Raw genomic sequence first — 15,867 nt, forward strand, 5'->3', positions numbered from 1 at the left:
ATCAGGTTTTTTTTTTTTCCTCATTAGCTAAGTGATAGATGCTCTTTTACCCCAACTCACAATATATGTTGTCCAAATTTGTGTTTCATCTTATTTTCAAATCATGGTATACTTTGAATCTTAAAGTCATTCTAAAATAGTCAAATATCAAATACAAAAAGCTTACTGTATCTTTTTTGAGCTGCCCCGCCATGTCTTTATCATTGGATTCTATCACTAGAGAAAAGGTTTAGAAATGAGCTGTTCTTAGACATAAAAAAATGTAAGTCAGATGGGTAAGGGCACCTCAGTATACTATCTTTAGAAAAGACAGAAGAATATACAAGGGCTGCAGTGGCCCATGAATGAGTAATAGGAAAATCAAGTTAAGAAATAAATCTTCAGAAAAAAAAATCAAAATGAATAAAATTAAGCATCATTCTGAAAGAAATTTTGTGTATATACAGTCAGGGTGTTATTATTTGGATGAGAGGTGTTCCCTGAAAGCCCAGGTGTGAGACAATGCAAGAAGGTTTGCAAGAGTAATGACTGGGTTATAGCCTTAGCCTAATTAGTAAATTATTCCCTGATGGGACTAACTGAAGTGGTAGGGTGTGGCTGAAGGAGGTGGGAATTAGGGCGTGGCTTTGGAGTATATATTTGTATCTGGCTAGTGGAGTGTCTCTCTCTCTCTCTCTCTCTCTCTCTCTCATCACCTTAATGTGGACTGAGTAAATGTTAGTTCATCAATTTTATTGCTTATGATGTATACACAGAAAGGAAAAGATATATACATTTTAATGGATTATTATAAAATGAATACCTGTGAAACCACTCCCTCAAATCCAGAAATATATCATTACCTATCTTCTGGAAACCACCCCTTGCTGCTTCCTATAAGAACCCCTTCATTTCCCCAGAGGCAACCACTGACATGACTTTTGTGAGAAGAGTGTAATTCAGTGTCTACATGTTTTTTTTATCACATGTATGTATCCTTATGCAACAGTTCTGTTTCCCCCATTTTAGAATGCTATATGATTAAAATCAAATGGCATTATTTAATTATTGCTAAATTTTTAACAATTATAGCTGTAATATTGATCTTATCTATTTTCTGTATCCTTATTTGATCACAGTAAGACTAAATCCAGCATGTCAGTACAGTTCAACATATCCAGCTCAATATCAAAACACTGTACTTTGGGGTATCATTGTCTGGGCAGCAGCACATTCTGAGAACTCTAGTTCTGGCCTCTTCAGCCTTTCCCAAAATTTAATACTTGGTTCCCTGAAGTACATATCTCTCTTCTCAAAATCCCTCAGTACTTTAAAGTATGCAGGGTTTTGTTATAGGTCATTGAACTCTTAGTGACATCCAAAATTTTTAGAAATTGATAAACTGGTAGAAAATTAACTCTAAGTAAGAAAACTTTGAGTTAAATTTAATTTCTTTCTCTAATAAGTAGAGTAAGAAAACTTTTCCTGCAAAGGTGAGATTAAAAAGTATTTTAGGCTTTGTAGACAGTACACTGTCACAAATACCCAGCTCTGATGTTGTAGTGAGAGTAGTCATAGGCCATATGGTAACAAAAAAAAGGAAGAGAAGAGGAAGGAATAGGAGACATAGAACTATATTACAATCAAATTTTATTTATGCAAACAGGCAATTGAGCATAGTTTGCTGACCTATAGAAAGGATAAGATAACCCAGAATTTGATGAACATACGATTAATCAAAATGAAGTGCATATATAACATTCCCAGAATTCTCATTTTGTTTTGCTAAATAATAGAAAACATGACTTAAGTAAATGTGATTAATAAAAAAATAATTCTCAGTGAATTAGACAAAGGGGAATGAAGGGAAAGTGTTCTGTAGAATATAATTTATTTAAAATCTTATAAACTATTCTCAATTACATTTTGTGAAATTCTCTAATATTTTAAGGTGCTCTGCTTTATTTCAAATTAGACAGTTACCATTCTAAGAAATAGTACTTTTTTTAGTACCGGCTTAGAAATATATTTTTTGCACACTGTCGCATGTGATTTTTGGTATCATGCCATTTTCTTTGCCACAAATATTCTAAGGTTTAAAAATATTTACCATTGCAAGATTGTAGTATGCCTTCTTACCTGAACTGACTTTTGCCATTATCTTAAACCCAAACTGACTTGCATTACTTCTATTAATAATGTTTTGATCCTAATAGCCACATGGATCCACAAGTGGGCTAGAAATCATAATTTTCCAAATGCCTAGGAAGGAAAAAAGAATCTACTACCAGTAAGTACTAGTAATGTCCTCCACATATATCCTTTCTAGATTTTAAATCTAAACATAGGTGTGTTTTCTTATATTTATTTCATCAACCTATCTACAAGGTAGTCAAACTAGTTACAGAAACTAATACATATTTTTTTAAAAAATATAAGCAATATCAAAAATGTTGAAATCTACCCAAAATTATATATATATTATATATAGATTTTTACCATGATGTTATAATACTAAACTCCATAAGCAAATAAGTCAATGATGATAGTAAATACAACAAAAATATTTCTAAGCATTATAATATTTATATTATCTATTTAAAATTCTGAATTGTCAAGGACAAAAAGAAAACTATTGGTAGATAAGTAAATAAGAAAGTAGAAGATAGAACTATCCTTTTCTTTTGTTTTTATCAAAGTACTCTCCTCAGTTGATTTCACAGGACAATATAGTATGTCAATACTTAATTTCATCCTCATTTCATATATGTGTGTGTGTGTGTGTGTGTGTGTGTGTGTGTGAGTCAAAGGCCCAGAAACAAATGCCAAAAATTAAAATATAATGAAATCACAATAAAAATTATTATAATAATACTAATAGTGATAATTAGCTCATAATTGCCTACTAGAGGAAAGCACAGCTACAAACTCATTTATTTTTCACAACAAACCTACAAGATAGATTACTCCTTTTTTCTTATCACAGATGAGGAAAATGAGGCACCATGAGGTTTAATAATTTTCACAAAGTCACATGTGGAAGGCCATCCTTACATGTGATGGAATTACCTCCCCCACTGGGGGAGAGGCACTTAGACACATCTTTGTGTTCAGAGCTTTCCCTACCCTTCTAGGTCCAAGAGCTTGTCCGTGTGGAGGCGTGCCTGACCACAGGCCCTGAAGACCCAATCATCTCACCTGAAATTGGGACACTGCCCCTCTTAATCTTCATTGGATGGAATTTTCCCCAGAATTTTTTGTTCCCCAATAAAAGTCTACTCCTGGCATGTTCTCTGTCTCTCTCTCTCTCTCTCTCTCTCTCTCTCTCTCTCTCTCTCTCTCTCTCTCTCTCTCTCTCCTCTTCAGTAAACCTCACTACTTTAATAGGTAGCTTAAGGCTGGGGGTATGAGAAGCCATCCTGGAGCTGGTTTAAAGGTAATTAGAGTCTGTCTCTTTAATTCAAACTCCCTTTGGATTTCCCACATAGCCAAACCTTCACCTGTGAAGCCTGTGCTGGCCATGGGCTAAAGTCACATAGTTAATAAGTAGTGGATCCAAGGTTTGAAGCCAGATAGCTTAGCTCCAGAATCTGAGATTTTTACCACGATGTTATAATACTAGACTCCATAAGCAAATAAGTCAATGATGATAGTAAATACAACAACAATACTTCTAACCATTATAATATTTATATTATCTATTTAAATTTCTGAATTGTCAAGGACAAAAAGAAAACTATTGGTAGATAAGTAAATAAGAAAGTAGAAGATAGAACTATCCTTTTCTTTTGTTTATATCAAAGTACTCTCCTCAGTTGATTTCACAGGACAACATAGCATGCCAATACTTAATTCTCCCACTGTCAGTTACTGAAGATGAAAGAATCTTGCAGTTCAGTTAACATTTCCTATGAGATAGCTCCTTTAGGAAAACAATATGAATTTTAATGGAGGTGACTCAACGTTGGTTTTTCGTTTTTAAATTTTGACATTTTAATTCATACTGTTTATGATTTGACAATATACTTATAGATAGTATACTAGATATGAGAGACAATTAAATATGCTTAAAAATATGAACTCATCCCCTGGGTTGGATCCCTAGGAAGGCCAAATGATGATAATAACAATATGCTTAATTATAAAATAGGTCATTTTAAAAAAAGTCTCATTTCACTGATGACAAACTGAGGTTAAGTACCTTGCCTGATGTCACACAGTTAGCTCCAAAGACAGCATTCTAAACCCAGCAACCAGATATTAGTGTTCATATCGTATCTTCCACACTATACAAAAAAGAATTAAATATATATATAGTAATGAGCAATTATCACAAAAAGATAAAAATGTTTGGTTTTTGGAAATACTGAGGATTCTATAATGTGTTTCTTAGGTAAACAATGCCATCTTTTTTATTGCAATAGTTTTCTACTAGCTGATTCATACAGTATCATTAGAAGTCCTGCATTCCTCATTTTTCTTATGATTTGGATGCAAAGAGTTTATTTCAAGACGTAAATATAATAATTTCAGTACTGATTTTTGAACAATTCTCTTTCATCTTTTTTAGGTACTAGGTATTTTTAAATGTAAGAAATACAGTGTTTTGCGATAGATATTTAAAGACGGAGATGCCTGTTTCTACCACAGTTAACCAAAATAAAATGAACAAATAAGCAAACAAAAATCTCTTCCATGTGATGTGAAAACAACCAGAGAAGACTGCTCTCTTGGGTTAAGATAATGCCATGTGAAGTGCTATGTAAATTTGTTGTAAGCATTATGACAGATGGGGAAGAACTCATTTAAATTTTCAAAAAGCTTTTGCGTTGCAAAGGAATTTTCTTAAGATAATTTGTATTCATATCTCAATAATGGAAGGCTCAAGATTAAGCATTGCAATTGTCATTTATATTACAAAGACAAATGCAATCTTGAGCAATTTATGCTTGTTCCATTTCCTCATTTTTCTAAATCATACTCTTCTTTGAACTATTATTCAGAGGATGACATTGCCTTTTGTCTTTGTGGGGGTATCCTGAACTCTGGCTAATGATAAACAGTTGCCATTTTCTTTCATCCTCATTATCATAGGCATTGTTCTTCTTCATGGGGTGCTGTTTTAGATGACAGCCTTGTCCTGCAGAGAGCTGCAGGATTCCACCAGATCTCTTCAGGCACCTGAGCCTAATTAATGAAGTTTTTACTCTTTTTTTTTTTTTTTTTTTTTTTACCAAAAATTTAGTAAATGAGAATAGCCACTTCTAAGTCTCTATGGGTTAAGTGACTACTTTAAAATTGGTCATTACTAAAGATCTCAAAGCATATCTCATACCTAAGATATATCTGATGAAGAGAAATAGAATATGAAAAATTTTCACATTTATACTGTTTATTCATACTTCCCATGATTTGGCAGAGAGCTCGCCAATATAATTGGGAAAGTATAAATCATTAAATTTTGAATTATAAAAGCTGAATTTGAAAAGGAAGGAAGTAAAATGGGAAAGTAAGGGAAGGGGATGGAAGGGAGAAAAGGTGGAAGGAAGGGATGGAGAAAGAGAAAGTCCTGGAAGGTGGTGTTTAACCAGGTAATAGTGATCCATATTCCTCAGACCATCTGGTTTCTCTGCATCTGCTTCTCTTTGTTTACCTCAAGAATCATCACTGTTGTAGTACTTTTTGTGAAGGGGTTGACATTCTTAGAAAAACTCGCATCTGGAGGAAAGTGGTTGGTCTGGTGAAGAGTCCCTCACCAAACTTAAACAATCAGAGCTCATTTTTGAAGCCATTAGACTTGGAATCATCTGTAAATTGTGTTCCTGGATCAGAAACAATGTTCTGTAATATGTATCTTTGTTGAATGAAGGATTCAATGTAGAAGAAGCATTGCAAGAAAGAAAGGCAAGTTCATATCTTCAAGTCCTTTTTGTTTGATTTTGCTTTTCCTCAGTGAGTCTTAAGCATGTCATTTCTCTCTGGAAGAAGCCAACTATGATCAAAGACCGTATCAGGTATCAGGAGGTAGCAATGTTTGCCTTGGCTGTTAACATACAGCAGGACATATATTGGCCTTGTTGAAAGAAAAGTCCTTGCTCAACCCATGTAGCACTTCCAGTCTCTGCATCATGACTGTTTTGTATATGCTGTGACTGAGGAAAGATATTAACTAATTCACCAGATGGGCCATCTCATCAGTCAGATTATTGGTTAAGAGCTCTCTAGTGGGTATTTATATGGAAAATAAACATTTTCACACTCTGGTCCATTTTGAGAATTTCAAGCACAAATCATTCCCTCAGAGTCACAACCTTGCAACATGAATAGTTGATTGTGGCCCTGATCTCACCTGTCCTCCAAGAGGTGGGATATTGCTCATGGATTACCATCTTGGTGAAGAGGGAGAGTTCAGAGGCTTCCACAGTTCAAAAAATATCAATATGGATTCTTCCAATCGTCAATTTTATATCTTCTTAGTACATATTTTGTGTCTTGGGAAACAAACACAGAATGAGTCTACAATTCCCATAAAAGTGGATTTGAGCCAAGAAAGCACTCAAAATGGTAGGAATGCTGAGTCTCTATTAACAAGTTCTGGGTAGTCACTTTGTGATAATGGCTCAGAGATGTTATATTTCCCTCTAGAGATGGCTTCAAGGAAGATCTATAATACATTTTTTTTCTTATGGACTGAATTGTATCTCCCTCAAATTCATATGTTAAAGTCCTAACGCTTTTGGGTCAGGATGTGAGTATATTTGAAGACTTTTACAGAGATAATTTTACAGAGGTAATTAAGCCAAATTGAGGCCAATTGCATGGATCTTAATCAAATCTGAATAGTGTCTTTTTAAGAAGAGAAAATTCAGACACATTAAAAGCACTAAATATACACTTGGAGAAGTGACCATGTGAAGAGACAGAAAGAAGGCAGCTATCTGCAAGTGAATGAGACATTTGAGAGAAATCAAATCTGTGGACTCTTTGCTTGTGGACTCTGGCCTCCAGATATGTGAAGCAGAGACTTGTGTTTATTAAGCCACCCGGTGTGCAGTATTATGACACCCAAGCACACTCCTATAGTACTGTAATAACTTTCTTTTTCTACTATGATGTTAGCACAAACCTAGTAGCATAAGAGAATACAGATTTATTATCTCACAGTCCTATAGGATAAATGTTGAAAATGGATCTTACTGAGCTAAAATCGAGTTGTCATTATGGCCACATTACTTTCTGGATGCTTTATGGAAAAAATGACTTTCCTAGTTTCTATGTAACAACCATATTTTTGGGCAAGTGGCCTTCATTCTCCATCATCAAAGCCAACAATCTTTCATCTGTCCAGCTATTCTTCCCCCATTACATCCTTTTCTTGGACTCTCTTCCTCATCTCTCTTCAAATGTTAAAGATCGACTGATAACACTGGACTCACACAGATAATCCAGAATAATCTTCCTATTTAATGCCATTTGAGTGAGTCTAATGTAACTGAGATTTCACATGCAACCTTATTCCTCTTACCCTGTAATGTAACACTGTTTCAGAGAATTAGGATGTAGATGTCTTTGGGGGAAGAGCATTATTTTGCCTACCACAAGTCTTACTGCAAAGTTGTTGGAGAGTTCCTTAAAGAGCCCATCATTCAGGAACTGGAACAATTGAGGAACTCTTGTGAATCCCCACAATAAGGACAGTCAGATTTCTTCTCACCAGACCCAGAAATTTTCTATTTATATAGATCAAGTAGTTCCTTAAGAGACCACCCCACATTCATTTACTTCATTTTTTGATAATTATTTCGCATCTACTTCATTTTTTTGATAATTAATATAGAAAATTAACTCTCCTTCCTTCTACAAATGTCCTGCTCAATTGTCTTTTTGCCAAACCCAATCAGTAGCTAGAGGTCTAGGGGGCCACTTAGGGAAACTAGAGGGGTGAAGGAAGGAGGAGAGTGGGTCCTGCATAATAAGTGAGAAATTTCCATCTTTTGATGGAGACCAGGAGGCACAGGTCTATCCTTCCTGATGAATAGATTTCAAAGAAATAGCATTCAAGTCCTTGAGAAAGATTCTCCTGAGTTATAGGAGATGTGAATACAAAGGGTGAGAGAGAGAGGATTTGAAATTATATATCCTTCTTATCAAATGTTCTGAGAAAGAAAGGTCAGGTGGAATAAACAGTGAATTCTGTTGATAACTGAACTTTCCAAGACAGGAAATCAAAGGGGGCCTGGCTTGCCCCATGGGCGTGCCTTTAAGCTGCTAGCAGCCATGACAAAGTTTGGTGAAATCTCCAAGTGCAGGGTTTTCAATAGAGTGTGCCTGGAAAGTAAGTGTCCTTACAGTCCATATTATCTTCCCCACATGGTTCTTGGTTAGAATTTGCCAGTGAGTGGTCCTCTCAAGAGACCTGGGCAACAAAGGACAAAGGGACTTTTCTTCTCTGATTGTAAGCAGATGAAAGAACAATGAAAGATTTGAGCTTTAGAGACACTCCTGAAAATTATCAATAGTAACTTCCAGAAATATAATGGAGGGAAATGGGGATGTATAGCATATGCAATTATGTGTGTTCAGGAAGGCTAAGTGACCCATGTGGCTTATTGGAAAAAACTTCATGGAACAAATATTCTAGTAGGGGCTCTGTCACTGTCAGGTGACCCTAGATAATTTATTGAAGGGACTTTCAGTTCTCTCATTTCAAAATAAAGCGGTTTGGCCTTGAGAATAAAAAGATATGAAGCATGTGAAGTTGTTATAAAGCAAATGGTATCCACACTGCTTCAGTCCACTTGGCTATGGTTCAAGTCCCATTTTATTTTTGAGCCCCTAGGCAGACATCCTATAACAATTTCAGAGGCTTCTGGGTAAGAATTTGCTTGATGCATTTTACTCAAATTTAAGTTAAAAGACACTTTTTCAACATTTAAACTTTGATCTAAACCGCTTGGTCTTTCATCACAATTTTGAAGCCTTACTTCTCTAAACTTGATGCATGTGCATTCATGTTTTTAAAATAGCACAAGAAATAGGCTCACATTCACTTTTTTCCTTATATTTTTGTCTTTTTAGTAAGACAGGATCACGAGGAAAGGGTGGTTGTGAACATTGCTCCTGGTAGACAGCTGAGCTGGCAAGGAAATTAGTCACTAGCACTTTGCCTATATTTTACTTTTTCGACTTCCCTAATTGCCTAAGGAGTGTGTGACTTTAGGGTGGGGATATACTTGCTTGCCTTTCAGTCTGAGGTCTCATGTTCATCTGGCTAAGAGATGGGTTGTGTTTAATGGCTGCTGTAGGTACAGCTGTCAGGGGCTAAAATTTCCCCCACTGGCTTTGTTTTTGTGTCCTCTATTGTCTTTGGGTTTCCCTTCAGACTTCCCTTAAAAAGGACCCTAGAGGCTTTTTTAGTTGCTATCCCCTGGTGTAACACTGTAGCTGCTGAGGAAGTGGCAAAGTTTGGGGGAGGAGAAGCAATCTGTAATTTTAAGCATTAAATCTTAGTCTTGTAGTGAATCCTTTTCCTTGCTTGGATTGTGACCTGCACAAGTGTTTCTTGGCTTTCTGTGTTTTTAAAAAATTTAGTATTATTATTTTTCTATTCCCCTATCCAGTTGGACTGACAGGCCATCAGGAACTAGAATTGAGTAATTGCCCTTCAGCTGTTCAGGTAAGGAGACTGATAAAGTGTTTTCAATGGAGACTAGTTATTTGCTATTGAAAACACTCAGGGTATATTTTTAAATGATTGCATTTCCCCTACCTCTGCCAGAGACATTGAGTGATTTTTCTTAGCTCTACATTTTGAAAGCCTGATGGGATTCCTGGAGGTAAAGCCCATGAATATTTGAGGGGGGTGTGCCCTGAGACGGCAGCCCCTAGGAGTCTTTTGTTCTAGTGCTGGTCTACACTCAGCCTTCTGGAGTTTGCCAGAATTTCCTTTTAAGTTTTTCTACTAGGTTTTAACCTCCAGTGGCTTTTTGCAACAGGAAACTGGTGTGATTCTCTGTATCTGCCCATCTCTCCCAATGTCAAGATGGTGATTTTTCCCTGAACCTCAATTCTTTGATGGGTCCAAGAAAAGTCATTGATTTTCAATTTGTTTTGCTCTTTTCTTGGTATGGCAATGTTAGTAGCAACTTGTGAGCTCTTTAGGAATCCAAGCTAGAACTCTATATCTTCTATACACTTTCTTTGAAATGCTGACTGTGTGATATAGTCTAGTGTTTCTCAAAGAAAAGTAAATATGTTGGTCCCTCCACCCCAAAGAATGTTAATTATATTACCTATTTACACATATAAACAGAACTATAATAAATGAATGCATATAGATAGTCCATGTTTATATATGTAGAAAGAGTGAGAGATTTTTGTAATGAACAATTAGATTGGTGAAAGGGTGTGGAAGTAATCAAATAGAGAAGTGGTTAGCATTGTGGAAATACATCTTATACGTAACCATAGTACAGAGGCATACTAGAAATAGAGCCCACTCTGACCTAAAAAAGTCCTCAGTAGGAATTCTATGAATTTTGGAAAGTTGGTGTCTTGGCTTCTTTTTCCCAGAGTCTGATTTTTCTAATCCCATACTTGTGACAGGGTGTTCAAATTCAGCAATATAAAGAAGGAGTTCTTAAACTCCAGATTTTGAAGAACCCCAAAGGATCATATTTTCCAAAGATATATATATATATATATATATACAAGTGTTCGCAAGGGAAACGGAGTAAATTTGATGTTAGTTCCTTGTCAAACTTCACCAGGAATTTCTTGATAAACCATTGTGACAAAGGAATAGCCTAATTAGCCTTCAGACCAGTCCTGCCTGGCTCAACTTGTGATACCACTTCATGTGGCTAAAAATCATGTGGCTTGTTTTAATGCTTCTCTTACTATTTGCTTTTATTTGTTAATTTATTTTTTCTATGGAGCTGGGGATAGATCCCAGGGCTCCACATATGCTGGGCAAGAGCTCTACCTGAACTGTATGTCTCCTGTTCCACTATTAGCCTTTTAGTGACTCAGCAATGTTGTTGGTTTGTGTCTCTCAAATGCTGTGCACCACTCTTGAATTCTTCCTAGCAGCCATACTGTCTTCTGAGAGATGATGTCTATGGGCTTGACAGTTTGGGCTATCATTTATGAGGAATTATAATCCCGTCCTGTTTAGACACCAAAAAGGGCCTGTGGAGTAAAAGTAAACACATGCTCCCAGAACTATTATTTATAAAATTTAGCTCATCAATGTCATGTTGAATGCTTTCCATGTGTGTCTAATTTGAACTTGTTGAATGTTAATAATTAAACAAGTTAGAATGTATGCAACTGTGACAGGGCAGAAAATAAAGGGCTTTCCTCTCCCATGTCCCCATGCTTGACACCCTCCTGCTACTAGGACAATAACTTGTTAGGGGCTGAAAAGAGAGATGATGCTAAATTCAGTACACAGAGAGTCAAAGTGAGCATTCTTTGATTATTACTTTTATTTACTAAGCCTCATATCCTTTCCTTTTGTGTTTTATGCTTTAGTGTAAGGATAAAAGGTACAGGAGAAAGATGAAACAAACATGGTCTTCTTTCTATATTATATAGTATGAAAGAAGAGTTAGTGGGACTGATGAATGCTAACAGGGGGCATGAATAACTTATTAAAAGGGAAAAGTCAATCTCTTATAAAGTATGCACCCTGTTCCAATACCCTTGTTGCTTATCATTTTTAGTTCTCTCCCTCTTTATTTTTACATTCATTCATTCATTCATTCATTTATTTATTTATTTATTTATTTATTTATTTATTTATTTATTTATTTATTTATTTATTTATTTATTTATACTGTCTTACATGGGGAGAAGGAATGAGTTATCTGACAAATTTAGATTTTGCAAACCAGTGCATTGATGAGAGCACTACTGAAATACATTGCTAAGAAATTTTTCAACACAGGAATGTGTCATTTCCTTTCTTCATAGACCAGATGCTGAAATACTATGAGATAAAGATTTTGGGTTTCAATTGTAAAGAGAGGGAAGTGGACAAATCAGAGCTGCCTTCTTTACAATCAACGGTAAAAGATACTTATTTTTTCCCTCAAATTGCCTTTATTGATTGCATGAGTCTGGTGTGTGTGTGTGTGTGTGTGTGTGTGTGTGTGTGTGTATGAATGATAGAGAGTGAGAGAGATACTAGTGATACTACATATGATCAATAGTTCTAGTATAGTGTTTTATTCTATCACTAATAATTTGCTTTCATTGTTTTGAATGGTAAAATATATTTCTGTTCAGGTTTCCATGAGTGAAAAAAATGGATGTGTGTGTGCAAAATACACTAAATACTTTGTAGTTTAAACTGGAAATTTTTTGTCATAAGATTATTCATATTTTGTTAAAAATATTGGCTTTGTTCCAAGTATGATTAATGAATTTTCATTCTTCTTTCTTTCCTTTTCACCTGACACTTTTGGCTATAACTTTAAGGGGTTTATGATCCTTACTTGCTCATAGAGCAAATATTAGCTGATTACCTACTATATGCCATTGGTTGAACTAGATGTGAGGAAAGGTTACAAGAGATGAAATACATTTTTATGTGTGTTTTTAGGAATTACATGATCTAGTGCATGTATCCAAACAGGTGTAATGCAGTTTGAACACCCTAAGGAGCATAAAGGTGCTGTAGATAACTCCTAAGAGAATATAGGAGAAGCCAAATTATTTCACAGGAAGAAAGTACTATTAAAAAATCCTCATAGAGATGCTAGAATTTAGGTTCATCTTTAAGACTGGGCAAGATTTACACAGAATAGGATAGGGGTGGTTGTTGTCACCGGCCATGGTAGAAAAGTCACAGGACTGAGATTCTAAATGTCTTGTACAGTGTTCAGGAGTTTTTGTTTGTAGTAGCTAAGGGCTGATATTCTGCAAATATACTGCCTGTTTGCATTTAAATCTCCACACCCCACTTCAAGTTATATAATATTAAGGAGTTACATGAAGCTTCAGTAAGAATAAAATATTTTAAAAATGAATTTTAAAATAATGGTGATTTATTTGCTGATGCTTTCTGTGTACCAGGCAATTTATTGATTGATTGGTTTGAGAAAAAGGAAAAAAGATTTATTGCTTTGCTCGCAAAGGAGAAACACCTGGGACTCCTGTCCCAGAGGCTGTGATTCTGCCAATCAGCAGGAACAGGTGGCTTTTAAAGAAGTAATTTCATGTATTCTCTGTTGGAGTTGTAATTCAATTGATAATTTGGGAGATAGTCATTTCCGAGATCTGGTACCATCCCCAAACCCTGGATTACTTCTTTCCTATGGTGAGTATGTACTCAAGGACAGATTAACTATGTCTAGAAAAGAGAAGAAAGGTAATCGTGCTTCCCCTGAGATTAGGGAGGGGGAGAAATTAGGGAGGCGTAGGAAGAGAGGAAGAGAAAGAAACATGTCCTATTTAAAAATAAGTTTCAGTGGCAGAGCAGCAAGGGATATATTCCAAGCATAAAGTGGACCACTGTTACATTTCCCCACTTTCAATTTCTACATTCCATTTCTATGGAAAAATGAGCATTGGTATCTCCAAGCTGCTTCCTGCTGAAAGAGGGCAAAGTTGAGGAAAGTAACCCAAAGTCCTTGTTCTCTATCAGGTACAGCATGGACAGTTAAGGGTAGTCAGCATCAGAGCAGTCCAGAGGTCCACAGTGGCAGGTGGCAGGTGACAGGACAGGATATATATACGGCAGGGATCATGCTAAGGAAACAATAATCCTAGACAGCAAAGCATTACTTCTTTGTAAACACTTAGAACATAAGCAATTAGTTCTTCAGCCAGTCTCTGCAAACCATGAAGACAGTAACTCAGAATCATATTTATGAAAAAGAGATCAAGTTTATCATTGTAGGAGGAGAGGAATATTTGTAGATCTTGAAAATCAGACTCAAATTAACTCAGGACAAACTTGAAACTCTAGAGTCTTTTGTGATTATTATTGTTAGGCACTCCCACACAAGTACTCTTTCTTTATAGACTCCAGCTTTACTTACCTTTGTTGGGCTGACACAAGTGTACATCTTAAGCTACATTAAAAAAAAATAATCTTGTAAGTTGGTCAAAACTGACCTTGTTCCTATCTACTCTTAATAGTCAGCTGAGATTCCTCAGAGATCACTCTTGGGGATGCCTGTGAATCCTGTTGGCTTCTTTAGCTTTCCTCTACCAGTGGTGCCATGTGCCAGGACAGGTGAGGGTCCTGTTGATCATATATGGCTTCTCTTAGAAATATCAGGTACATTTCCATCTCCAATGACCTTCCTCTTTGCAGAATGTGCACTGCACCAGGCAATTTACCAAAAATATTTTTAGGCCCCATAATAATTTTAAAATTGATTTTGTAATCGTATATATATGTTTACATATGAAGAAATTGTGATTCAAAATTTAAATATTTTCCTAAGATCACACAGCTAGGTAATGTCATAGCCAATATTCAAGTCTAGATTCTGATTCCAAAATCAATGCTTTTTCTTCTTTACTCCCAAGGATGAATACCACTGCCATCAGGTACAATATAGATGTTTCTTATTAGAATCCTTCCCACAGACATATTCTTTAAGGGTAGAGCAGTTGGCTGTAAAGATATATTGATTAAAAAGTTTACCTACACTTTCAACTATTCTAACAAAACCAAGGCTTTTATTTTTAAATCATAAGGAAGCTTCCAAAATAACTCTTCTAACTTAATGGGGAATTGACCTTAAGAATATGCTGACACATCTAAACAGGGCACAATGTTAGAAGAATATACACCAAATTTAAAAAGACATGTGATAAGTATATGCTACAGATAGAAAAGTTATTACACACACACACACACACACACACACACACACACACACACACACATTAAAGCTGCCCTGGGGATGTCCAGCAGTGGATATGAATTGACAAAAACCCAAGAAGTAAGGTAAATAATCAATACTTACATGGAATATCTCTTGGGTGGTAATAAGAAAAAAAATGAAAATAAAAGCCACCTTGAAGTATTATTTTAACTTGTCTCAAAATGTAAATAATTTTTAATTATAAACATTGTTAATCAATGGTGCTGAATTTTGTTCAAAACTTCCATGCTCAATATGACATAAATATATATAAAATTTAAAACAAAAGGCAGTAAATTCCTAGAAGTTCAAGATAGTTTTCCTTTTGCCTATTAGTTCAACATATATATGGCAAAGTATCCTAAAGTGTTTGAAAAGAATAAGGACAAATTATGAAAATATTTCATTATAATTGTATTAGCAAAAAGTAGCCCTTTAGATAAAAGGGAAAAATTTTTTTAAAAATTTCATGATAAGAAAGTGGCTATATAAATAAGATATGTATATATAATCAATGAATTATTAATAGCTCATTATTTTAAATATAAAATATCACTTGAAGAATAAAAATGCTGATATGATTTTTAAGGGAAATGCATAATACTAAATAATTTGAACTGTGACAGCAACAATATAACATGTATATATATGTATAAAACTCAAGTTTCGTAGGAAAAATGAAGGTATTCTTTTTCCAGTGCTATGATAATGGAATGACAGAAATTTTGTTTTTACCTTTCCTTTAATATTGTTACAATATTTTCACAAACAGTATCCAAGAAAAATAAAGGGTATGGTTTCCAAACACATTAACCTTGAAATGCTTTCATTATGGTTTTCCTGTTTTTGCTTCTGTAAACTTTTCACCCTCTCTATGAAAAGCTGATATTGCAGACATGTGTTTCACTTCTCATGAGAACATGCTTTCAATAGTTTGTACAAACCCACAGGATTTCACAATCCCATATAGGTGCATTGACATTTGGTTGGAAAAGTAACTTTG

General features: G+C 35.2%; 1 protein-coding gene across 2 annotated transcripts in view; it reads left to right on the forward strand.

Annotated features, from left to right (window-relative positions):
• The first annotated feature begins 11,938 nt into the window (after positions 1-11,938).
• The window catches only part of Msr1 (macrophage scavenger receptor 1), a 75,000-nt gene continuing 71,071 nt past the window's right edge, over positions 11,939-15,867 (forward strand). For both annotated transcript variants that reach the window (XM_078031091.1, XM_005330792.5), the window contains exon 1: positions 11,939-12,050. The gene's annotated coding sequence lies outside the window, so the exon portion shown is untranslated. The remainder of the gene's footprint in view (positions 12,051-15,867) is intronic.

This window comes from Ictidomys tridecemlineatus, chromosome 14, assembly GCF_052094955.1.
Source record: "Ictidomys tridecemlineatus isolate mIctTri1 chromosome 14, mIctTri1.hap1, whole genome shotgun sequence".
NCBI classification, from domain to species: Eukaryota; Metazoa; Chordata; class Mammalia; order Rodentia; family Sciuridae; genus Ictidomys; species Ictidomys tridecemlineatus.